The sequence below is a fragment of the Herpailurus yagouaroundi genome, unplaced genomic scaffold (genome assembly GCF_014898765.1).
Source record: "Herpailurus yagouaroundi ecotype Mexico unplaced genomic scaffold, PumYag 141, whole genome shotgun sequence".
Classification (NCBI taxonomy): Eukaryota; Metazoa; Chordata; class Mammalia; order Carnivora; family Felidae; genus Herpailurus; species Herpailurus yagouaroundi.
This window is the reverse complement of record NW_024412396.1, coordinates 2,034,906-2,058,729: the sequence shown is the minus strand read 5'-3', so window position 1 is coordinate 2,058,729 and position 23,824 is coordinate 2,034,906. Positions and strand designations below refer to the sequence as shown.

General features: G+C 39.4%; 1 long non-coding RNA gene across 1 annotated transcript in view; it reads left to right on the top strand.

Moving 5' to 3' along the window:
• LOC121031479 (uncharacterized) overlaps positions 1 to 23,824 on the top strand; it is a 238,362-nt gene that overhangs the window by 42,100 nt on the left and 172,438 nt on the right. The gene's annotated exons all lie outside the window — the stretch shown is intronic.

Sequence of the window (23,824 nt, the reverse complement as noted above, 5' to 3'; positions counted from 1 at the left end):
AATTTGGAAATTATTTGCCCATATCCATTGCTTTTAGTAAAATTGTTACAAATTTTCTCTAATTTCTTTGTAATAAAATATCTTATTTTTTAAGGAGTTTAAACAAATGTGTTCATAAAAGATCATTGTCCTAGAGTGCACTATGATTCTTAACCAGATAGGTAGGCCGCTGAATGTTTACTTTGACAGTTCCTGAGCTCCTTGAACTAATCATGTGCCTGGGCCACCCCAACCCCACCAGCCCTACAACTCACCATCACTCTGATAAATCTTTACAAAGATCACAAACCTCTGTGGCCTTTATCCAGGTTGTTTCTGAGAACTATTTCAGAAAACTCTGAGATGCTGGCTGCTGAAATTATCATTCCAGAGGAGTCAAACATGACATGAGTACCAATGGGTACATGTAAAGGTTAGGGTGACCTGCTCAAGGCAAGGAACAACTTCCGACCAAGTTATACTTCTGAGAGGGCTTTGTTATAAAGGATAAACCTCCACAACCACCGTTTAATGTGAATTTTATCCAAAGAAATGGTAATAAAATGGGGAGCTTCTCCCAATGAGTAGGTTTACATGCCTGGGGTTGGGTCTAAGACAGACATTGGGAAAACTGTGCTTGCAGGTGAAGGAAAGGGTTGCTCACAGAGGTTCCTAAAGTTTAGGAGAATTTTATTTTGTTTTATTTTATTTTTTATTTTTGAATTTATTTATTTAATATAATTTATTGTCAAGAATGTTCCTATGAGCTCACTTCTCAGGTATGCAAACAGGGCAGCTGGCCCCAGTCCGGAAAAAGCCCCACAGTTGGAAATTGGTTCTTTCTCCGTTTTTTCCACTCCCCACTCAGTAGTTTTTCTCTTGTCTAAATACAATCTTACACTTTCACAGCCTCTCTTTCTCTTCCCTTTGTCTCTCCATAGAAGGGGATCCCTCCCCTCCATTCCTATGCTGCCCGTTTTATCTCTCCCACTTTGCAATCATGCACCTATGGCCTGCCAGGTTGTCCCCAGAGATGTCTCTGTCACTCTGCAGCCCTGACTCTGGGAATTCCAAGACCTCTGGCCTTAACACTGCTGTGTTTGAGGGATAAGGGACTTCGGGTCCTCCTGCTTTTCTGCCATGTTGACCAGCTGCTCTTATTTTTATTTTTTAATGTTTATTTTTGAGAGAGAGAGAGAAAGAGAGAGAGCATGAATGGGTAGGGGCAGAGAGAGAGGGAGACAGAGAATCTGAAGCAGGCTCCAGGCTCTAGGCTGTCCTCACAGAGCCTGACATGGAGCTCAAATTCACAAACTGTGAGATCATGACCTGAGCCAAAGTCAGACACTTAACCAGCTGAGCCACCCAAGTGCCCCATACGAGAATTTTAAAGAGATTCTGCTTTCAATGACCTCAATAGTATTCAGACTTCTATTTTTCAGCCTTATCCTTTTTTTGTCCTAAGTTCAGGCCTCTCACCCACCCCCAGAGAGTGTCAGCATCTTCTCATTGTTCTGAGAGTTGTGTTAGTGGCACGATTGCCCCCTGGAGGCCAGACAGGGGAGCAGCCTCCTTAAAGTATTCTAGGTCTTGGTTCTCCAGGCTGGCTGCACATTAGAAGAAATTGAGGCGTTGTACCAAAGAGGCTCAGTCCTAAGCACCTAGACCACTGGAGATGTGGGGACACCTTCTAGTATCACCTTATTAACGTTTACACTTGGGTGAAAAAATAAAAAGAAAATGAAAGCAACTGCTCTGAAATAAATCTAAACATACCCAGAAGCAGAATTACTCATAGTAAGTAGCAGGGTAAATAAAAGATGTCAGGAGATGGAAAAAGGAGATATTTTACCCTTAGGTTTACCAGTCTTGGAGGTAATCCATTTTAGCAAATCTCACCCTGGGAGTTAGAGTTTGAGCATGACACTGTTTTGGTGTATATTTGTGATGTGCCCATGAAGGTGCTCGTTTTCATTGACAGCTGATTACCCAAGTTGGACTCCTAATTCCTAGACTCCATTTTTAACTCAGCTTTCCTTGAATTCTGGGTGGCTATATTAATAGGGGCCAATATCACTGAGCTCTCAACTGAAACTTCATCAAGGGCTTGGTCTCAGTGCCAAGACTGGCTTTTTGAGAGTTATACTTCAACACCAGCATTAATTTATATTTTGTCTTTTCAAATCAGAGAACCACAAAAATAAAATTAGAATTAAAGGGGCTTTTAAGGCTCCCCAGCCTAACTTCCTTATTTTCAAGATCTGAAAAAGCCATAAGAGCATTTTAGTTTTGGCAAACAAACAAATAAACTTAAAGTACAGCTACCCTACTTTAGTACCTTCTTCTCTATATCATTGCCTGGCCCTGTCATGCTCTGATCTTATGGGATACAAGAAGTCCAAGAATTCCCAGCTAGCACTACTTGGGAATTCTTTCTATTACTCATAGACCTAGAAATTCCCTACCACTGTCTCTATTTAAAAGAAACAAAGCACTGTTAGTAGTCCTACTGACTTCCTCTTAGTTGTTTCTGAGAGTTTCTATTTCTGGATGTAGAAACATGGTGGGGGTAGAATGGTCAGGAAGAGATGGAAGGAGGAGAGAAACACCTTGAAATACCTGTCAAGTTTGTGCCCGATGGCCAGACTAAGTTTTGAAGTGACTTTCTGCATGGTCCTGACTTCCTGGTGTGCATCAGGGAGGGAAAATTGGCAATGTGTTTCTTACAAAATGCTCTATCTGCCCTATATTAAGTGCTAGCAAAAATCTGGAATATAAGGATACTGCTAGTAAAGTCTTAGGGAAATGGAGGAGAGGAATCCATGTCAGGTAGTGGTAGAAAACTTTCTGAAATTGCCTTCTGTAGTTATATGGAAGGCTGAACTTGGTTGTAGAGCTGGGAGATTTCAAAGCAACGAATGAAGGTACCACTGGGTTTCTTCTTGCTGCTTTTAATGAAATGAAGAGAAGAGAGATGAATGAAGGGAAGTATTGTTAAACAAATAGGAACCAGGACTAGATGAATCTGAAAATTCTCAATCTCTTCAAATGGAAAAAGGTGCTAAAATTAAGAGCGAAAAAACTGACAGTGTGACTACATAACTTTTCATCAAAACCTCAGAAGGATTGAGGGGTGGGAGTATTCAGTCACACAAGGAGCTCTTTCAAGAAAGAGGTTTGGATGTGACTCCCAAGCAAACGATAGGACTTCTAAGAAGCTTAAGAGATTGGTCCCTCAGCCATCAGAGCATGGGCCACAGGTGCAGTTTTTCTGGAAAGTATCTGTGGGTGGTGGCTTTTTTTCTAAAGAGTAAACTTCATTTAAATCCATGGGAGACCCAGGAGGTGTTTGAGAAAATGATTTCAGCAGAAACACTACCAGCTTGGATTGAAAGGGACAGAATACAGAATGAAAGGAGGAGGTCAGACCCCTAAAGCTCTACTGGCAGGAAGCAGTTTTATAAAACTACTCAACTGCAAATATGTGTTACCTTTTGTGAAGGAAGAGAGACGACTCTGAAAGCAGAAGTAAAAGCCAAGGGGTCACAGTTGAGATTTATTTCCAGGCCTTAAATGTAATCAAAGAACTCCTAAGTTTTGCCCAGCTGGGTTTCTCCAAGTGTTTCTACACTTGGTTTTCCACTCTTTGGACCCAAATGTCTCTAGCTATTAACCCGTGCCTTCCTGGTCGTGTCTGATCTAACACTGTAATCTGGATGTGTGGGGGAAGGTCGATTGTTTTGCAGCTTGACAGATGGAGAGCAATTGTGCCCCAGGAGCTGTACTTAACAGATGACACCCAGGAGCTGCATTTGGACTTGGACACCATTTAGATGATGTGATTTTGTCTATGAGCTGACGCTATATGATATGAGACTCTTGGGGTCTTTGGGAGTGTGTGTGAATGTATTTTGCAAGTAGGAGGAATATGAATCTTTGGGGGTCAGATGGTGGACTCTGGTAGAGAGATAAGTCCCTGCCTCCTGGTGTCCATGCCTTTAGATAATCCCTTCTTTTGAGTGTAGAAGGGACCTGTGACTTGCTTCTAACCAATACAATATGCAAAGGTGATGGAGCTAGGCCTCTGTTTTTTGTTTGTTTGTTTGTTTGTTTTTGTTTTTTGTTTTTTGTTTTTTTGTTGTTGTTGTTACATTATGAAAGGTTTCTGTCTTAGCTAAGATGAGAGATTCTCCTTGCTGGCTTATGTTGTAAGCAGCCGTGTTGAAAAAGCCTAAAGAAAGTGCAGGAGACCACTAGGAGCTCTGGGCAGCCTCTAGGAAAAGAATTGTTTATGAGGATACATTGGAATGTCAGAAAGGACCTTGTAAACTATGAACAGTGATACAAATGCATAAGGCAGCTTTTAACTTTTCAAAAGGAACAAATGATAGGTGTGGTATAAATATTTGTTGAATAAATGAATTAGAAGGTAAAGTGCATTCGGAAAACAAAATTAATAGCTGGTTAGCTGAACCATTGCCCCTTTTTAAGTTATATTATTCCTTACTGAGTCTTACTATCCTTGACAATTCTGGGAGTTTTGTGTCTTAATCCTTCTTTTGTCCTAGATATATGTCTTGTTGAGAATAAAAGCAGATGAAGAGGAAATGGAAGAGAGACAGTGTCATGTTTAGGTGATAAATAACATCATTAATTTTTTTATACATGCATCAGACCTTTATTCATTTGTTGAATAATTCAGACAAAGTCCTATGCTTCTTGATGCTTTTATTCTGGTGGATAGACAGATAAGAATATGCCAACAAATATATAAAGTGATGTCTGCTAATGATGACTGCCATGAAAAAATGTGAGACAGGGTAAGGGTAAAGGGGGATGGGTTGGGTGAGTAGTAGCTATATATGGTTGAAGGAAAGACGTCTATGATGAGGTAGCATTTGAGCAGTGATCTGAATGATGGGTGAAGGCAACATTTGAAGCAAGACTACTCTTGTAAAAATATCCGGAGGTGGAAGCCTGCTTGGGGCACTCAAGGAACTATTCTAGGGGTTAAGAGTGATCCCAGTAGAGGAAGAAAGGTGGAGGAAGATGGGAAATATTCAGTAAACTTGAGAGTCTTCTACTTGTCATGTTCTGTGTCATGTTGGGAATATCGAGGTGAAAGAGACATAATCCTTGCTCTCAAGAAATTGAGTACCCTAGAGGAAGCAAGCAACAAATATAAAAATGTATAAGGAGATAAGTGCTATTTTGGAAGCATGTACAAATTTCAAAGGGAGCCAAAGGACAGAGACCTTAAATTTGCCTAGACCTTAAATTAAGCTTTAGAGAGGAGATATCAGAGGACCATGAGGAGGAGGTGGTGATGAGGTTGGAAACTCCAAACAAAGAGAAGGGTAGAGGGAAGGATGGAGACGAGAGGTGTGTTAACTCATGATATTTCCTGAATTTAGTATTTTGATAATTCCAGGTCTACATTGGTGACAGATATGTCAGGAGATGAGGCAGCTAAATGTGAATTGTATGTGGGCTTGTGCCAGGCTAAGTCTAAAGAGCTGTGAGAAGTGAAGTAAAATTACTAAATCTGCCTTTTACACAGAGCTGTAAGGTAAGACAGTATCACTAATTAAGACAAGAAATATGGAGGCAGAAGAGTTTGAAGTAGGGAAGGTGAAAAGATTATGAGTTTTAGGCTTATACATTTTATATTGCTCAAGGGTCACCTGACCGAAAGGCTGTGGGCTGTATACATAGGTCTGGAGCAAAATCAAGGGTAGAGGCACAGTCATTAGCACACAGGTATTAGTTTCAATCCAGGTGTGGACAGAGAATTAGACTAAGGTTGGAGCCAGAAAAACAGCAACATTTAAGGCAGGAAATAGAGGAGAATTGACTACAGGAATACCATAGTATCATTGACCTTACAGTGTTTTAAAGTTTTATTTATAAACCTAACTGGCCAAGTGGAAAGTGAACTTGTAGGAAATAATTATAATTCAACTTTTTTTGTGTGTATTTGTATTCCCAGCAACTGTCCCAGTGCCTTCTACATGGGATACTTAATGTATGTATATTCAAATGAATGGATGAATAATTAATTAATGAAGGACTCTCTGGCTTGACGTTTCTGTTTGGTGCTTCCATCTTTCAGGGTGACATTTCATAGCAATAGTTCTTTGTGTCTTTTTATTTTTATTCCTTTTTTTATTGTACAAGGAACACACATTTATTGAAGAAAAATTAGAAAAAGGAAAGCTAAAACAATTACCCTGAATTCTACTGCTGGAATAACTATTATTAACATTTCATGTCTATCTTTTTTTTTTTTAATTTTTTTTCCAACGTTTATGTATTTTTGGGACAGAGAGAGACAGAGCATGAACGGGGGAGGGGCAGAGAGAGAGGCAGACACAGAATCGGAAACACGCTCCAGGCTCTGAGCCATCAGCCCAGAGCCTGACACGGGGCTCGAACTCACGGACCGCGAGATTGTGACCTGGCTGAAGTCGGACGCTTAACCGACTGCGCCACCCAGGCGCCCCTCATGTCTATCTTTTAGTCCACTGTTATGAAGAGAATTTAATGTGAGCCACATAACTAATTTAAAATTTTTAGTAGCCACATTAAAAGAAACTATATATAAGTATATAAAACTAATTTTAAAAATATATTTTGTTTAACCTGGTAATCCCCAAATATCATTTCAACATTGGTTCATAAAAATATTAATAGGATTGTTTACATTATTTTCTTTATACTAAGTCTTTGAAACTTTGTGTTTATTTTAAATTCACAGCACATGTGTATTTGGACTTATCACAATCCAAGTGTTTAGGAGCCTTGTTAGCTAGTGGCTATGTATGGATAACACAGTTCAAAATTCCTTTTGAGGTATACATAATGACATATTTAAATTGTAATTCTCCCTCCACAAAGTGCAGGTCATGAGGAACATATAGTTTTGTAAGCTTTTTGTATTAAATGTTCACTTTGAGAACAGTTTTGGATTTACAGAAAAGTTGTGAAGATAGTACGCATACTTTCCATACTGCACACCCAGTTTCCCTTACGACGAACATCTTAAAAGGGTACATTTGCCACAGTTAAGAAATGGATGCTGATATGTTATTATTGGCTAAAGTTCATACTTCTGTAGTTTTACTTTGATTTACCTAAAGTTCTTTATCTCCTGCAGAGTCCCACAAGGAGACCACATTACATTTAGTTTTCATGTTTCCTCAAGCTCCTGTTGGCTATGGCAATTTCTCAGATTTTTCTTGTTTTTTAATTTTTCTTTAAATTTAATTTATTTTATTTATTTCTTGTGAACTTAAATTTTTTTTTTATTGTTTATTTTTGAGAGAGAGAGAGAGAGATAGAGAGAGAGAGAGAGCACAAGTGGGGAGGGACAGAGAGAGAGGGAGACACAGAATCTGAAGCAGGCTTCAGGCTCTGAGCTGTCAGCACAGAGTTTGATGTGGGGCTCAAACCCATGAAAGGTGAGATCATGACCTGAGCTGAAGTTGGACGCTTAACTGACTGAACCACATAGGCAACCTAAAGTTTATTTTATTTTAGAGAGAAAAAGAACATAAGCAGGGGAGTGAGACAGAGAGAGAGAGAGAGAGAGAGAGAGAGAGAGAGAGAAAGAGAGAGAGAAAATCCCAGCAGGCTCCATGCTCTGTGTTGAGCCCAATACAGTCTCCTTCCCACAAGTCTGGGATCATAACCAGAGACAAAATCAAGAGTTGGATGCTCAACTGACAGAGCCACCCAGGCGCTCCTCAGATTTTTCTTATTTTTGATGACCTTGACAATTTTTAGGAGTATTAGTTAGATGCTTCGCAGAATGCCCCTAAATTGGGATTTTTCTGATGATTTCCTCATGATTAGACTGAGGTTGTGGGTTTTGGGGAGGAAGATCACAGAGGTAACGTGCCATTTCTCTTCACATCATATCAAGGGGACATGCTATCAACATCTCTGGTGATTTTGACCATGATCAGCGAGCTAAACTGGTGTTTGGCAGGTTTCTCCACTATTGCCCTTTTTTATTTTTTTAAAAATAATCTATTCATTCATTTTTAGAGAGAGAGAGGGATAGTGAGCAGGGGAGGTACAGAGAGGTAGGGAGAGAGAGAATCCCAAGCAGGCTCTACACTGACAGTCCAGAGCTCAGTCTCACAAGCTGTGAGATTATGACCTGAGCCAAAATTAAGAGTCAGATGCTTAATGGATTGAGTCACCCAGGTGCCCCAATCCACTGTTGCTCTTTTGTCACACTTACCACACTGTTCCTTTTGGAAGGAAGTCACTATGAACAGCACACATTTGAGGAGTCAGAAATGTGGAGTATCGAAATAAATTATTTAGAGTTCTAAAGCATGGGAAGTTTGTTCTGCCTCACACTTTTTCAATGATTTATTTATATCAGTGATTCATGGATATTTATTTTATTGCTTAAATTGTTCTAGTTTCAGCCACAGGGAGCTTTTTTAGTTGACTCTGATGTCTCCTTAACATAGCCCCATCATAGGTGGTGGTGGTTTTTTTTTTTTTTTTTTTTTAAACATTTTAAGATACTACAGATTTATCTGGAATATTCCCTGTGCCAGCCCTAGAATCAGCCATTTCTCCAAGGAGCCCTGGTTCCTTGCACTGAAAAATTGTATTAGAAACCAAGATACGAGATCTAGGTATGCTCATTGCTTCCGAGCTGTCCTCAGAAACATCAAAGCGTGACCTAGATTTTGAGAGACAGTGAGTTCAAAAGGTAGAGATGGGGAGGAAACTGTTTCTGGAGAAGCAGCTGGCAGGAGCAGGAGCAGGAATTGAGATTTGGGAAAAGCACAGTGTCACAAGGAATCCAGAAGTCTTAAATAAGCAAAATTCTTTGGAGGGACACAGTAGGGAGATTAATCTGGCAGCAGTAAGCAAGGTGACCCTGAGCAGAAGAGTCTCAAAGGGGAGAGAACAGTTAAATGTTAAGTGTAATAACAGGTACAGTGTTAAATTTGTCCCTCCCCCTTACCACCCTGGATGACGTGTGAGGAAAGGGCTGAACAACTGATCTAATCTGAACAGTCTGAGGAGTTGTAACCTGTCTCCCCTGCAGCAAGCCAGGAGTTTTAAAAAGTAATATTAAACTATTTTGTTTGGTTAACTTGTTTCACCCAGTGGTATCTTTTTTGTGTTTTTAGTTAGGTCTCTTGATTGCAAGTCACAGAAAGCCCATCTCAGAATAATTTATTAAAAAAAGAGAAATTGTGTGGCATTTTTGGTGTCTTCCCTGTATCCCTTTGTGCTTAAGACGTCAGTGCACACTGTCCCCTTCCTCCTGCCAAAGCTTGGGTTTCTTTGCCTAAGGGCTTTCTTTTACTGCACAGCCTCTTGGCAGACATAAGTGTTGGGGAATTACCACTCATATCCCTGGGCACTGTCCTCCACCAGTGACACACAGGATTTGGGGTATCAATACCTTAGCTCCTCTGGCCCTCAAATGGGACAAGTTGAAGCAAATGTCTCCCATGGGTTGTCAGAAATTCCCTGGTATGATGAAAGTCTTGCTGCTCATAGTGGCAGTTGGCAGGAGAATACACAGGCCCTGATCGATGGATTGGTTTTTCTCATTTTTTAAAATTTCAATTGTATTTAGTGAATTACAGTGCAATATTGGTTTCTAGCATAGAATTCAATGATTCATCAATTCCATGAAACACCCAGTGCTCATCCAAATGAGTGCTCTCATTAATGCCCATCACACTTCTAGCCCACACCCATCCACCTCTCTCCATCAGGCTCTTTCCATAGGTTGACTATTGTGATAATGCTGCTATAAACATTGGGGTCCAGTTATCCCTTCAAATCTGTATTTTTGTATCCTTTGGGTAAATACCTAGTAATGCAATTGCTGGATCATAGGGTAGTTCTAGTTTTAACTTTTGGGGAACCTCCATATTGTTCTCCAGAGTGGCTGCACCAGTTTGCATCCCCACCAAAAGTGCAAGAGGGCTCCCCTTCCCTCACATCCTTGCCAACACCTGTTGTTTCTTGTGTTATTAATTTTAGCCATTCAGACAGGTGTGAAGTGGTATCTCATTGTGGTTTGATTTGTATTTCCCTGATGATGAGTGATGTTGAGCCTCTTTTCATGTGTCTGTTAGCCATCTGGATGTCCTCATTGGAAAAGTGCCTATTCATGTCTTCTGCTCATTTCTTAACTGGATTATTTGTTTTTTTGGGTGTTGAGTTGATTAAGTTCTTTTTTTTTTTTTTTTACATTTATTTATTATTGATAGAGAGAGACAGAGCACAAGTGGGGGAGGGGCAGAGAGAGAAGGAGACACAGAATCCGAATCAGGCTCCAGGTTCCGAGCTGTCGGCACAGAGCCTGATGCGGGGCTCGAACTCACAAACCACGATATCATGACCTGAGCCAAAGCTGGATGCTTAACAGACTGAGCCACTCAGGCGCCCCGATTAAGTTCTTTATAGATTTTGGACACTAACCCTTTACCAGATGTGTCATTTTGCAAATATCTTCTTCCATTTCATAGATTTTGCTGATTGTTTCCTGTACTGTGCAGAAGCTTTTTTATCTTGATGAAGTCTCAAAGGTTCATGTTTGGTTTCGTTGCCCTCGGTCTGGCAATGTGTCCAGTAAGAAGTTGCCACAGCCGATGTCACAGAGGTTTCTGCCTGTGTTCTCCTGTTGGATTTGATGGTATCCTATCTCATGTTCAGGTCTTTCATCCATTTTGAATTTATTTTGTGTATGGTCCAGAAAGTGGTCCAATTTCATTCTTCTGCATGTTGTGTCCAGTTTTCCCAACACCATTTGCTGAAGATTTTCATTGAATATTCTTTCCTGCTTTGTCAAAGGGGTTGACCATATAGTTGTGGGTTCATTTCTAGATTCTTTATTCTGTTCCATTGATTTGTGTTTTATGCCAGTACCATACTGTACTGACTGACTATAGCTTTGTAATATACCTTGAAGTCCAGAATAGCGATGCCTCTACTTTGCTTTACTATTTTCAGGATTGCATGGCTATTTGGGGTCTTTTGTGAACAACATAAATTTTAGGATTGTTTGTTCTAGCTGTATGAAAAATGCTGGTGGTATTGTGATAGGGATTGCATTAACACACATGCCCTTCACTGGCTGAATTCCCTTCCTGTCACTGTTCCCACTGCCCCTGGCAGGCATCGTGGGATCACCTCCCAACTAAAGTACTTGCACTAGAATCCTTGTCTTCTTCTGGAGGAACACAAGCAAAGACAGCTGGGGTGCACAACTGAAAAATCCCAAGTCGATCTCTAATCATTGCAGAGTCTGTACCTCAAACAAGGTTAAGGGATCTCAGTTTCATTCTCTTTTCAGGATCATGCTCTTCCTTTTTGGTGGGAAGAGGGGCGCTGGCAACTGTAGGGGTATATCCTAGCTTCCTACATCCCCAGCCATATTCCTAAGAGCTTCATATTAAGTTTTGCGATGTAGACTTGGGGCAGGTACCCATCCTTGAAACATCATTGTGGTCAGAGATGAATTATGTTAATTAGCCAGGGTGTCCAAGGCTGGGCTCAGTCTCATCTAAACCCAAACATGGGGTAGGAGGAGGCATGGCTTGTTTATCCCGGGAAAATCCAGGTGTGGTCACCAGACAAGGAGGGATGGATGTTGGGCAGCAGAAAAGATGGATGCATATCCTGATTGGCTATGTGGTTCTGAGGTGAAAATGCTCTTGAGGCTGGGATCTTGTAACCACAACTCTTCATTGGATACCAGATGTGGGAAGATTATTGCTAGAACATTCATCAGCTTCCTCTCTACACCCACCAGTGCCACCCACCCTACCTTCTGTTTACCTTTTCCTGTTCTGTGGGTTGTTTTCTCCTAAGCTTCTGGAGCAGGTGGCTATTTCATGCTCAGCCCAGGGGGTTTTTGTAAGACTCTCCCTGTCACTCCTCCCACCGTGCAGTTTCTCCAACAGCACAGAAATAGACACCTGAGTCTGTAGGCATCAAGCCTGTGATGGTGAGACTTAGGGCTTTGTTTCCTTTCTGATGTGACACAGAATATCGTCCTTTCCTAGTGTTCGTGTTACCAGAATAAAGATTAATGATTTCAGTCATCTTTCCATTGGACAGCTGTTGAAACCAGCTCATCACATAGTGAGTATAGCTGAGTGTGAAACTACAGTGCAAGCTCACAGATTCTCCCTCTTGTGTATTCACTGGACTTGGAGTTTGAGTGACACTCTGTGTATTGCTGGAACCTGTAGAGAAGAAGAAAAAAGTAGCTTAGCTGTTGACATTGCTCCCAAGAAAGTTGTCACAAATAGCCATTTTTCACCCAGAAAACAAAGTGAAAAAGGCACAGTCAAGTTCTCTTCCAACATCTTTCTCAAACCCCTCCCTCAGTCCCGGGCTGCAGGGGTGGTGGGCTCCTTACCAAAGTGGATGAAGGCCACCACTGTGCACCAGAAAGCACTCAATCCGGACTGCATCCTGGGACCTTCCAGCTGGTGAAATGGCTCTTGTTCTGTCTGCCACCTGCAGGCCCTTTGCAGTGTCACTGGAACTGGGTGGCTCCGTGGCCTTGCTTCTATAGAGCTGGCAGTGGACCTTCTGCATACGTAAGCTTAGTCACACTTCCTGCTGTCTTTGTCTGCCTCCTGCCTCTCTTTCTCCAGGCCCCTGTTGTCTGATTGATGGATAAGATGTTGTGTATGGTTTATCATGAAAGAAAACTTGTCCAATGTGGACATAACCAAAAGGGAGAAGTAGACAATAAAATCCAACCACAATCTCATTACCCAGAGGTAAATGCTGTTAACATCTCGTTGCATTTCTTTCAGTAGTTTTTATTGCAAATATGCATCCTCTAATGGAATTGGGATCAAATTAAAAAACTTTTTTGTGTTGAACATAATGTGTATGAATATGCCACCATGTCATTCAGCTGCATGTGAAAATGTGATTTTTATAGCTCCATACTCTTCTGTGTAAGTGTAACTTAATTTGTTTAAACATCCTTGTTTGAAATTGTTTTGTTTCCTCTTTTGATTGTTTTAAATAAAAATCAATGGACATTGTAAATATAAGTCTTTGCATTTCTGGAAATTTATTTGTATGTTAACTATGTTATTTCAAAGTTTTTAATTACGGAAAACTTAAACATCTACCAAAGAGAGAATAGTGCAATGAAAGAGCTTGTACTCATTGTGTAGGTTGCACAATTATCAAGTCTTAGCCAGTCTTGTTCGTCTACACCCGCATCACCCTACACATCTATACCTGTTTGAGTTCTGATTAGATTAAAGCAAATCCCAGACATCATGGGGTTGTGTACTTTACTCAGGAGACAAGTAAGGTCAGATTGTCTTTTCGGGTGTGTGTGATAGTGACTGTTGATAAACAATGACTAGATCTGTTTTTTGATTAGGAGTTGGTTTGCAAATTGATGATATTCTAATTATATCATTTCTACTTCATTTTTTAACCGAAGCATTTCTATTAAGATAATTTTCCTTGTCAAATAATTGATTAACTTTAAGGTTAAGTGTAAGACACTTTCCATTCATTTATCAGTTTGTACGATAATGAGCTGATTCCCCTCTATGGTGACTATACCATCCCTGCTTGCCTGAGATGGAGGCGTTTCTCAGGACAAACACCAAAATAGTCCCAAGCAAATCTCTGGCAACCAGGATAAATCCTAAAAGTAATTAAGGAGGATTGTTTTATGAACTCATGGATTTAAACATACTTGATGTGTTTCAGTTGATTGGATTCATGGTCTTATTGATGTGGGAAATGTCCCATCTTAACTAGAACAAATCTTTTCAGGCTGGCTCCTGAGCCTTTGTGACATGGCTTCTGTAATCTGTGATAGTTTCCTAGTTTTCTGGGAGGAGAAGACATTCTAGGCTCATTTGTACACTTTCTCCCCCAGATATGGAATCAGGTAACTATGATTAATGATAGATGTTTTCTCCTTCCAGTTCTAATGTTTTTATTATTTTACTGTAGTCATTAGGACATTGATTGAAATATAGAATAGAAAGAATAACATTGGAAATCTTTCTCTTTTTCAAATTTTTAAGGGAATGCTTTTAACATCTCCCTTTGAAAACAAAGTCAAAGATTCCCTTGTTCAGGTTAAGAAAGTTCCTTTTCTTCCTAGTTTGTGAAGAGACTTCAATTAGAAATACATGTTAAACTTGACCCAACTCACTTTTCTGCATTTAGTGAGATAATTTTAGTTACTGTTTTTATGTGTGGTATGTTGCATGCACTAATATTTAATCTTTCTCATACTCCTGAGATGAATCCTAAATGATCATGGTGTATTAGTATTACTTTTTAAAATCCAATGCTGGCTCGATAATAATTTACGTGCAGTCATTGCTTTTCATAAGTAATATTGGTCTATAATTGTTATTTGTCATCTCTTTGTTTATTTTTGTAATTGTGGTTCTCTTGGTCTCATAAAATGTGTTGAGTAGTAGCCTTGCTGTTTTAATTTTTCTTAGCACAGGTATGGAAATTATTGGTCTTGGGTTTGATGTAACTTGCCTGTGAAACCATATGTATGTTTAAAGATTGAAATTTCAGTTTAAATTCTGGTACATTTAATTCCAGTTTTCAACTTTTCAGTTTTGCTGAGTGATAATTTTTAGAAAGTTTTACATTTTGTTCAAGTTTTCTGATTAATTTGTATGGATTTATTCCTTGCATGTTCTTATAATTATTTAAATTTTTGCTGTGTCTGTGTCTTCCTTTACATCGTATTTTTCTATCTTCTTAATTTCCTTGAGATTTCTTATCAGAGAAGTGTCTATTTTCTAATTCTTTCCAAAGAACCATTTTATTTATTTATTTATTTATTTATTTATTTATTTATTTATTTAATTTTATTTTTAAATTTTTTAAAACACTTACATCCAAATTAGTTAGCATATAGTGCAACAATGATTTCAGGAGTAGATTCCTTAGTGTCCCTTACCCATTTATCCCATCCCTCCCTCCCAGAACCCCTCCAGTAACCCTCAGTTTATTCTCCATATTTATGAGTCTCTTCTGTTTTGTCCCCCTCTCTGTTTTTATATTTCATTTTTGTTTCCCTTCCCTTATGTTCATCTGTTTTGTCTCTTAAAGTCCTAATATGAGTGAAGTCATAGGATGTTTGTCTTTCTCTGACTGACTAATATCACTTAGCATAATACCCTCCAGTTCCATCCATGTAGTTGCAAAGGGCAAGATTTCATTCTTTTTGATTGCTGAGTAATACTCCATTATATATTTGTATACCACATTCTTTATGGTATATTTATAGACCACATCTTATATACCACATTATATATTTATATACCACATTATATATTTATATACCACATTCCTCCATCGATGGACATTTGGGCTCTTTCCATGCTTTGGCTATTGTTGATAGTGCTGCTATAAACATTGGGGTGCATGTGTCCCTTCAAAACAGCACACCTGTATCCCGTGGCTAAATGCCTAGTAGTGCAATTACTGGGTTGTAGGGTAGTTCTATTTTTAGTTTTTCGAGAAACCTCCATAGTGTTTTCCAGAGTGGCTGCACCAGCTTGCATTCCCACCAGCATGCAAAAAGAGATCCTCTTTCTCTGTATCCTCGCCAACATCTGTTGTTGCCTGAGTTGTTAATGTTAGCCATTCTGACAGATGTGAGGTGGTATCTCATTGTGGTTTTGAATTGTATTTTCTTGATGATGAGTGATGTTGAGCATTTTTTCATGTGTCAGTTGGCCATCTGGATGTCTTCTTTGGAGAAGTGTCTATTCATGTCTTTTGCCCATTTCTTCACTGGATTCTTTGTTTTTTGGGTGTTGAGTTCGATAAGTTCTTTATAGATTTTGGATACTAACCCTTTAACACATATGTCATTTGCAAATATCTTCTCCCATTCTGTCAGTTTCCTTTTAGTTTTGCTGATTGTTTCATTTGCTGTGCATAAGATTTTTATTTTGATGCGGTCCCAGTGGTTTATTTTTGCTTTTGTTTCCTTTGCCTCCAGAGACATGTTGAATAAGAAGTTGCTGCAGCCAAGATCAAAGAGGTTTTTGCCTGTTTTCTCATTAAGGATTTTGATGGCTTCCCATCTTACATTGAGGTCTTTCATCCATTTTGAGTTTATTTTTGTGTATGGTGTAAGAAAATGGTCCAGGTTCATTTTTTTGCATGTCGCTGTCCAGTTTTCCCAGCACCACTTGCTGAAGAGACTGTATGTATTCTGCTGAATATTCTTTCCTACTTTGTCAAAGATTAGTTGGCCATATGCTTGTGGGTCCATTTCTGGGTTCTCTATTCTGTTCCACTGATCTGAGTGTCTGTTCTTGTGCCAGTACCATACTGTCTTGATGATGACAGCTTTGTAGTATAGCTTGAAGTCCGGGATTGTGATGCCTCCTGCTTTGGTTTTCTTTTTCAAGATTGCTTTAGCTATTTGGGGTCTTTTCTGGTTCCACACACATTTTAGGATTATTTGTTCTAGCTCTGTGAGGAATGCTGGTGTTATTTTGATAGGGATTGTATTGAATATGTAGATTGCTTTGGGTAGTATTGACATTTTAACAATATTTGTTCTTCCTATCCAGGAGCATGGAATCTTTTTCCATTTTTTGGTGTCTTTTTCCATTTCTTTCATAAACTATCGTTTTCAGTGTATAGATTTTTCACGTCTTTGGTTAGATTTATTCCTAGGTATTTTATGGTTTTGGGGGCAATGGTAAATGGGATCGATTCCTTGATTTCTCTTTCTGTAGCTTCATTGTTGGTATATAGGAATGCAACCGATTTCTGTGCATTGATTTTATATCTTGCAACTTTGCTGAATTCATGAATCAGTTCTAGCAGTTATTTCGTGGAATATTTAGGGTTTTCCATATAGAGTATCATGTCCTCTGTGAAGAGTGAAAGTTTGACCTCCTCCTGGCCGATTTGGATGCTTTTATTTCTTTGTGTGGTCTGATTGCAGAGGCTAAGACTTCCAATATTATGTTGAATCACAGTGGCGAAAATGGACATCCCTGTCTTGTTCCTGACCTTGGGGGGAAAGCTCTCAGTTTTTCCCCATTGAGGATGATATTAGCATTGGGACGTTCATATATGGCTTTTATGATCTTGAGGTATGCTCCTTCTATCCCTACTTTCTTGAGGGTTTTTATCAAGAAACGGAGCTGTACTTTGTCAAATGCTTTCTCTGCATCTATTGAGAGGATCATATGGTTCTTGTCCTTTCTTTTATTGATGTGATGAGTCACATTGATTGTTTTGTGGATATTGAACAAGCCCTGCATCCTAGGTTTTAATCCCACTTGGTCATGGTGAATAATTTTTTTAATGTATTGTTGGAACTGGTTAGCTAATATCTTGTTGAGGATTTTTGCATCCATGTTCTTCAGGGAAATTGGTCTATAGTTCTCCTGTTTAGTGGGGTCTCTGTCTGGTCTTGGAATCAAGGTAATGCGGGCTTCACAGAAAGAGTTTGGAAGTTTTCCTTCCATTTCTATTTTTTGGAACAGCTTCAAGAGAATAGGTGTTAACTCTTCCTTAAATGTTTGGTAGAATTCCCCTGGAAAGCCATCTGGCCCTGGACTCTTGTTTTTTGGCAGATTTTTGATTACTAATTCTATTTCCTTACTGGTTATGGGTTTGTTCAAGTTTTCTGTTTCTTCCTGTTTCAGTTTTGGTAGTGTATATGTTTCTAGGAATTTGTGCATTTCTTCCAGATTGACCATTTTATTGACATATAATTGCTCATAATATTCTCTTATTATTGTTTTTGTTTCTGTTGTGTTGGTTGTGATCTCTCCTCTTTCATTCTTGATTTTATTTTTTTTTTTAAATTTTTTTTTCAACGTTTATTTATTTTTGGGACAGAGAGAGACAGAGCATGAACAGGGGAGGGGCAGAGAGAGAGAGGGAGACACAGAATCGGAAACAGGCTCCAGGCTCTGAGCCATCAGCCCAGAGCCCGACGCGGGGCTCGAACTCACAGACCGCGAGATCGTGACCTGGCTGAAGTCGGACGCCTAACCGACTGCGCCACCCAGGCACCCCTCTTGATTTTATTTATTTGGGTCCTTTCCTTTTTTTTTTTTTGATCCAACGGCTAGTGGTTTATCAATTTTGTTAATTCTTTCCAAGAACCAGCTTCTGGTTTCATTGATCTGTTCTACTGTTTTTTTTTTTTTGGTTTTGATAGCATTAATTTATACTCTAATTTTATTATTTCCTGTCTTCTGCTGATTTGGGGTTTCACTTGCTGTTCTTTTTCCAGCTCTTTAAGGTAAGGTAAGGTTAGGTTGTGTATCTGAGATCTTTCTTCCTTCTTTAGGAAGGCCTGGATTGCTATATACTTTCCTTTTATGACCGCCTTTGCTGTGTCCCAGAGATTTTGGGTTGACTTCCGTATACTTTTTAATTTCCTCTTTAACTTCTGGTTAGCCCATTCTTTCTTTAGTAGGATGTTCTTCAGTCTCCAAGTATTTGTTACCTTTCCAAATTTTTTCTTGTGGTTGATTTCGAGTTTCATAGCGTTGTGGTCTGAAAATATGCATGGCATAATCTCAATCTTTTTGTACTTGTTGAGGGCTGATTTGTGTCCCAGTATGTGGTCTATTCTGGAGAACGTTCCATGTGCATGGAGAAGAATGTATATTCTGCTGCTTTAGGATGAAATGTTCTGAATATATCTATTAAGTCCATCTGGTCCAGTGTGTCATTCAGAGCCATTGTTTCCTTGTTGATTTTCTGATTAGATGATCTGTCCATTGCTGTGAGTGGGGTGTTGAAGACTCCTACTATTATGGTATTACTATCAATGAGTTTCTTTACGTTTGTGATTAATTGATTCATATATTTGACATGATATTTATATACTTAGCATGATAGATGGTTCTCCATCCCCTTATTTTCAGCCTGAAGGTGTCTTTAGGTCTAAAGGGGGTCCCTTGTAAACAGCATATAGATGGATCTTGTTTTCTTATCCATTCTGTTACCCTATGTCTTTTGATTGGAGCATTGAGTCCATTGACTTTTAGAGTACTGAAAGATATAAATTCATTGCCATTATGTTGCTTGTAGAGTTGGAGTTTCTGGTGGTGTTCTCTGGTCCTTTCTAGTCTTTGTTGCTTTTGGTATTTATTTATTTTTTCATCTTTTCTCCCCTCAGAGAGTCCCCCTCAAAATTTCTTGCAGGGCTGGTTTAGTGGTCACAAACTCCTTTAATTTTTGTTTGTCTGGGAAACTTTATCTGTTTCTATTTTGAATGGCAGCTTTGCTGGATAAAGAATTCTTGGCTGCATATTTTTCTGATTCAGCACATTATATATATCCTGCCACTCCTTTCTGGCCTGCCAAATTTCTGTGGATAGGTCTGCTGCAATCCTGATCTGTCTTCCCTTGTAGGTTAAGGACTTTTTTTCCCCCTTGTTGCTCTCATGATTCTCTTCTTGCCTGAGTATTTTGCGAGTTTGAATATGATATGCCTTGTTGATGGTCACTTTTTGTTCAATCTAATGGGGGTCCTCTGTGCTTCCTGGATTTTTATGTCTGTGTTTTTCCCCAGGTTAGGAAAGTTTTCTGCTATGATTTCCTCACATAAGCCTTCTACTGCTATTTCTCTCTCTTCCTCTTCTGGGACCCCTATGATTCTGATGTTGTTCCTTTTTAATGAGTCACTGATTTCTCTAATTCTTAAATCGTGCTCTTTTGTCTTCATCTCCCTCTTTTTTTCTGCTTCATTATTCTCTATAAGTTTGTCCTCTATGTCGCTGATTCTCTGTTCTGCCTTGTCCATCTTGCACCGCTGCATCCATCCATGATTGCAGTTCAGTTGTAGCATTTTTAATTTCATTCTGGCTATTTTTTACTTCTTTTATATCTGCAAAAAGGGATTAGGATCTGTGTTGGTTAAATCCCTGGCTGTCTTTTCTTTGTGTTCTTTCTTTTGGGGTAAATTCCTTCGTTTTGTCATTTTGAAGGGAGACAATGAATTAATGAGGTAGAAAAATTAAAATTAAAAACATTAAAATTAAAAAATATTAAAATTTAAAAATTAAACACACACACACACATACACACACACACACACAAATCGAATAAATGATGCTAGATCCTAGGTGTGTTTTGGTCTGGGTGTTGAAAGTGGTTTGACAGATTAGAGAAAAAAAGGTGGAAAGAAAAAAAAAGGAAATCATTTGATTATATGAAAAAATGAATACACTGAGGTAGGCTAAAATGAGATGATGGGAGTAAAATAGAATTTGAAAAAATTTACACACAAGTAAAGAATATAGTAGAAAAATTAAAAAAATATTTTTAATATTAAATAAAAATAAAAAATTAATTTTTCTCTTTCTGTATTCAAGAAAAAGAAAAGAAAAAAGAAAAAAAAGAAAAAGAAGGAAATCGTTTGAAAATTTGAAAAAAGTGAATACACTGACATAGACTAAAATAAAATGATGGGGGGCGCCTGGGTGGCACAGTCGGTTAAGCGTCCGACTTCAGCCAGGTCACGATCTCGCGGTCCATGAGTTCGAGCCCCGCGTCGGGCTCTGGGCTGATGGCTCAGAGCCTGGAGCCTGTTTCCGATTCTGTGTCTCCCTCTCTCTCTGCCCCTCCCCCGTTCATGCTCTGTCTCTCTCTGTCCCAAAAATAAATAAACGTTGAAAAAAAAAATTAAAAAAAAAATAAAATAAAATGATGGAAGTAAAATAGAATTTGAAAAAGTTTACATAAAAGTGAAAAATATAGTCAAATAAATTAAAGAAAAATATTTTTAACAGAAATTGAAAGTAAAAATGAAGTTTTTCTCTTTCTGCATTCAAGAAAAAGAAAAGAAATGAAAAAGAAAAAAGGAAAAGAAAAAAGGAAATCGTTTGAAAATTTGAAAAAGTGAATATACTGATGTAGACTAAAATAAAATGATGACAGTGAAATGGAATTTGAAAAAATTTACATAAAAGTAAAAAATATAGTAAAAAATTAAAGAAAAATATTTTTAATAAAAATTGAACAAAAAAATGAATTTTTTCTCTTCCCATATTCATGAAAAAGAAAAGTGGAAAAGAGAAAAAAAAAAAGAAAAAAATTGAATTGATGATGGACCTACTAACAGATTGAAATAGGACTGAAATTGCTTTGTTTTCCCCTAGAAGTCAGACTATGAAGCCCTTTATAGTCCATAAACTAAGCAGGCAGTAAGACTTGTGTTCTTGAAGAGTGAGGTTGACCCAGTTGGGTGGGTATTAGTGTAATGGCTCCATTCTCCACTAGATGACACTGCTAGCCTACTTGGTTGGAGTGCTGTGGCGACAGTAGGTGCGTATGCGCATGCGCGGGAGTGGTGAAAATGGTGTCACCCAGGTACCCAGTTCTAGTATTAGAACTCTGTTCTCCCTGATCAGCAATCATGCACCTGTCCTCTGTCTTCAGCTTTTGTCCACTCCCTGCTTTTTCACTGTCTGTGACCAAGCCCCAGGCAATACCTCTCTCCTGAGTTTTGTCTCAGTTGCAGCTGTGTTTCCCAGCCCCTTACCTCTGAAGGAACTGAGGCTTTGACCTTTCCGCCCCTCTGTGAGCAGTGGCCGAATAAGCAATGGCTGAATGTCAGCTGCACCCAGGAGTGCTTGTTGGACCCTGCTACTGCTGATGCCCCGAGGCTGCGGCCAGGTGTCAGCCCACCCCAGAAAAAGTTCGTGAGATAGTGTAGCAGCAGCTTTTCAGGGATTATGGAAAATCACAACACACATCTGGCACCAGGCTTCACCCTTAATGACCTTGTTCCAGCACCAGCGAATGTGGCCGTTCTCTGGGTCTGCTGGGACCAGGTGGCTTCAACAGTCTCTACCAAATGTCCTTCCAGCAGTGGAACTGCTTTTCCCCGTGTGGCCCAAGAACCTCCCAGACCCTGCTCTGCTCCTGGGGACTCGCCCTTCCCACCAGAGCACTGCCAGGTGTGGAGCTGAAGAATTGCAGACTTTGTGCTCCCCTTGTTTACAGTCTTAATGGAATTTAAACCCTCTCTTTCTCCTTTCTCCCTTTTTAGTTTAGTCCCTGCAACTGTTTTCCACTTTCTCTCCAGCTGCTTTTTGGGAGGGAGGGGTGCTTTTCCCATGTTCTCCCCGCCCCCTCCTGCCCTGTCTCTGTCCTCTCTCTACCCGCAAAAGTACCTCCCTGCCCACCATGGCCTCTTGCTCCCCAAGTTCACCTCTCTGCGCTGTGTACCTGCTGAATTCTGTGGTTTGGATTGTGCAAATTGTTGTGTTAATCCTCAGATCAGTTTTCTAGGTGTGCAGGATGGTTTAGTGTTGGTCTGGCTGTATTTCTTGGACGTGAGACACAAAAAAACTTCCATGCTGTTCCGCCATCTTGGCTCCCAACAAAGAACCATTTTAAATGGATTCTTTCCTTTGTTTCTTTGTCTTTATTACCTTAATTTTAGCACCGATTAGGACTATTTTTGTGCTCCTACTTTTGTTTACTCTTACTGTCTTTTAAAACTTTCTGGTTGAGGGGCGCCTGGGTGGCGCAGTCGGTTAAGCGTCCGACTTCAGCCAGGTCACGATCTCACAGTCCGTGAGTTCGAGCCCCGCGTCGGGCTCTGGGATGATGGCTCAGAGCCTGGAGCCTGTTTCCGATTCTGTATCTCCCTCTCTCTCTGCCCCTCCCCCGTTCATGCTCTGTGTCACTCTGTCCAAAAAATAAATAAACGTTGAAAAAAAAAATTAAAAAAAAAAAATAAAACTTTCTGGTTGAATGTTTAGCTCATTACGTTCAGTCTTTTAATTTACATATTTGAAAGGTATAAAAAGTTCTCTGTGTGCTGCTTAGGTTCATTGCTCAAGTTTTACAATTTATACCTTTCATGATTGTTCAGTTGGAAATATTTTTTTTTTTAATTTTTTTTTTCAACGTTTATTTATTTTTGGGACAGAGAGAGACAGAGCATGAACAGGCGAGGGGCAGAGAGAGAGGGAGACACAGAATCGGAAACAGGCTCCAGGCTCTGAGCCATCAGCCCAGAGCCTGATGCGGGGCTCGAACTCACGGACCGCGAGATCGTGACCTGGCTGAAGTCGGACGCTTAACCGACTGCGCCACCCAGGCGCCCCACAGTTGGAAATATTTTAACAATTCCATTATAATTTTTTTCTGGTTCATAAATAATTTTATTTTTTAAGTTTATGAATTTATTTTGAGTGAGAGAGAGAAAGCAGGGGAGAAGTAGAGAGAGAGGGAGAGAGAATCTCAAGAAGACTCCTTGCTGTCAGTGCAGAACCTGATGCAGGGCTCGAACTCATGAACCTGAGCCAAAATCGTGACCTGAGATTATGACCTGAGTGAAATCCAGAGTCAGACATTTTGCTGACTGACCTGCTCAGGTGCCCCTTGTTCATAAATTATTTAGGAGTGCATTTCTTTTTATTTAAAGTTGGCTTTTTTATGAATAGTATCTAACTTTATTAATTGTAATAAAAACACATGATATCACTATATGATATTGATTCTTGAATACTTATTGAGATTTGCTTTTTTGTGGTAAATATTACTGATTATTTCTTATTTTAAACATTATTTTTAACGTTTATTTATTTTTGAGAGACAGAGACAGAGTGAAAGTGGGGAAGAGACAGAGAGAGAAGGAGACACATCCAAAGCAGGCACCAGGCCCTGAGCTGTCAGCACAGAGTCCGATGTGGGGCTCAAACCTACACACCCTGAGATCATGACCTGAACCTAAGTCTGACACTGAACTGACTGAGCCATCCAGGCACCTCTATTTCTGATTCTTTCTTTCTTTCTTTCTTTCTTTCTTTCTTTCTTTCTTTCTTTC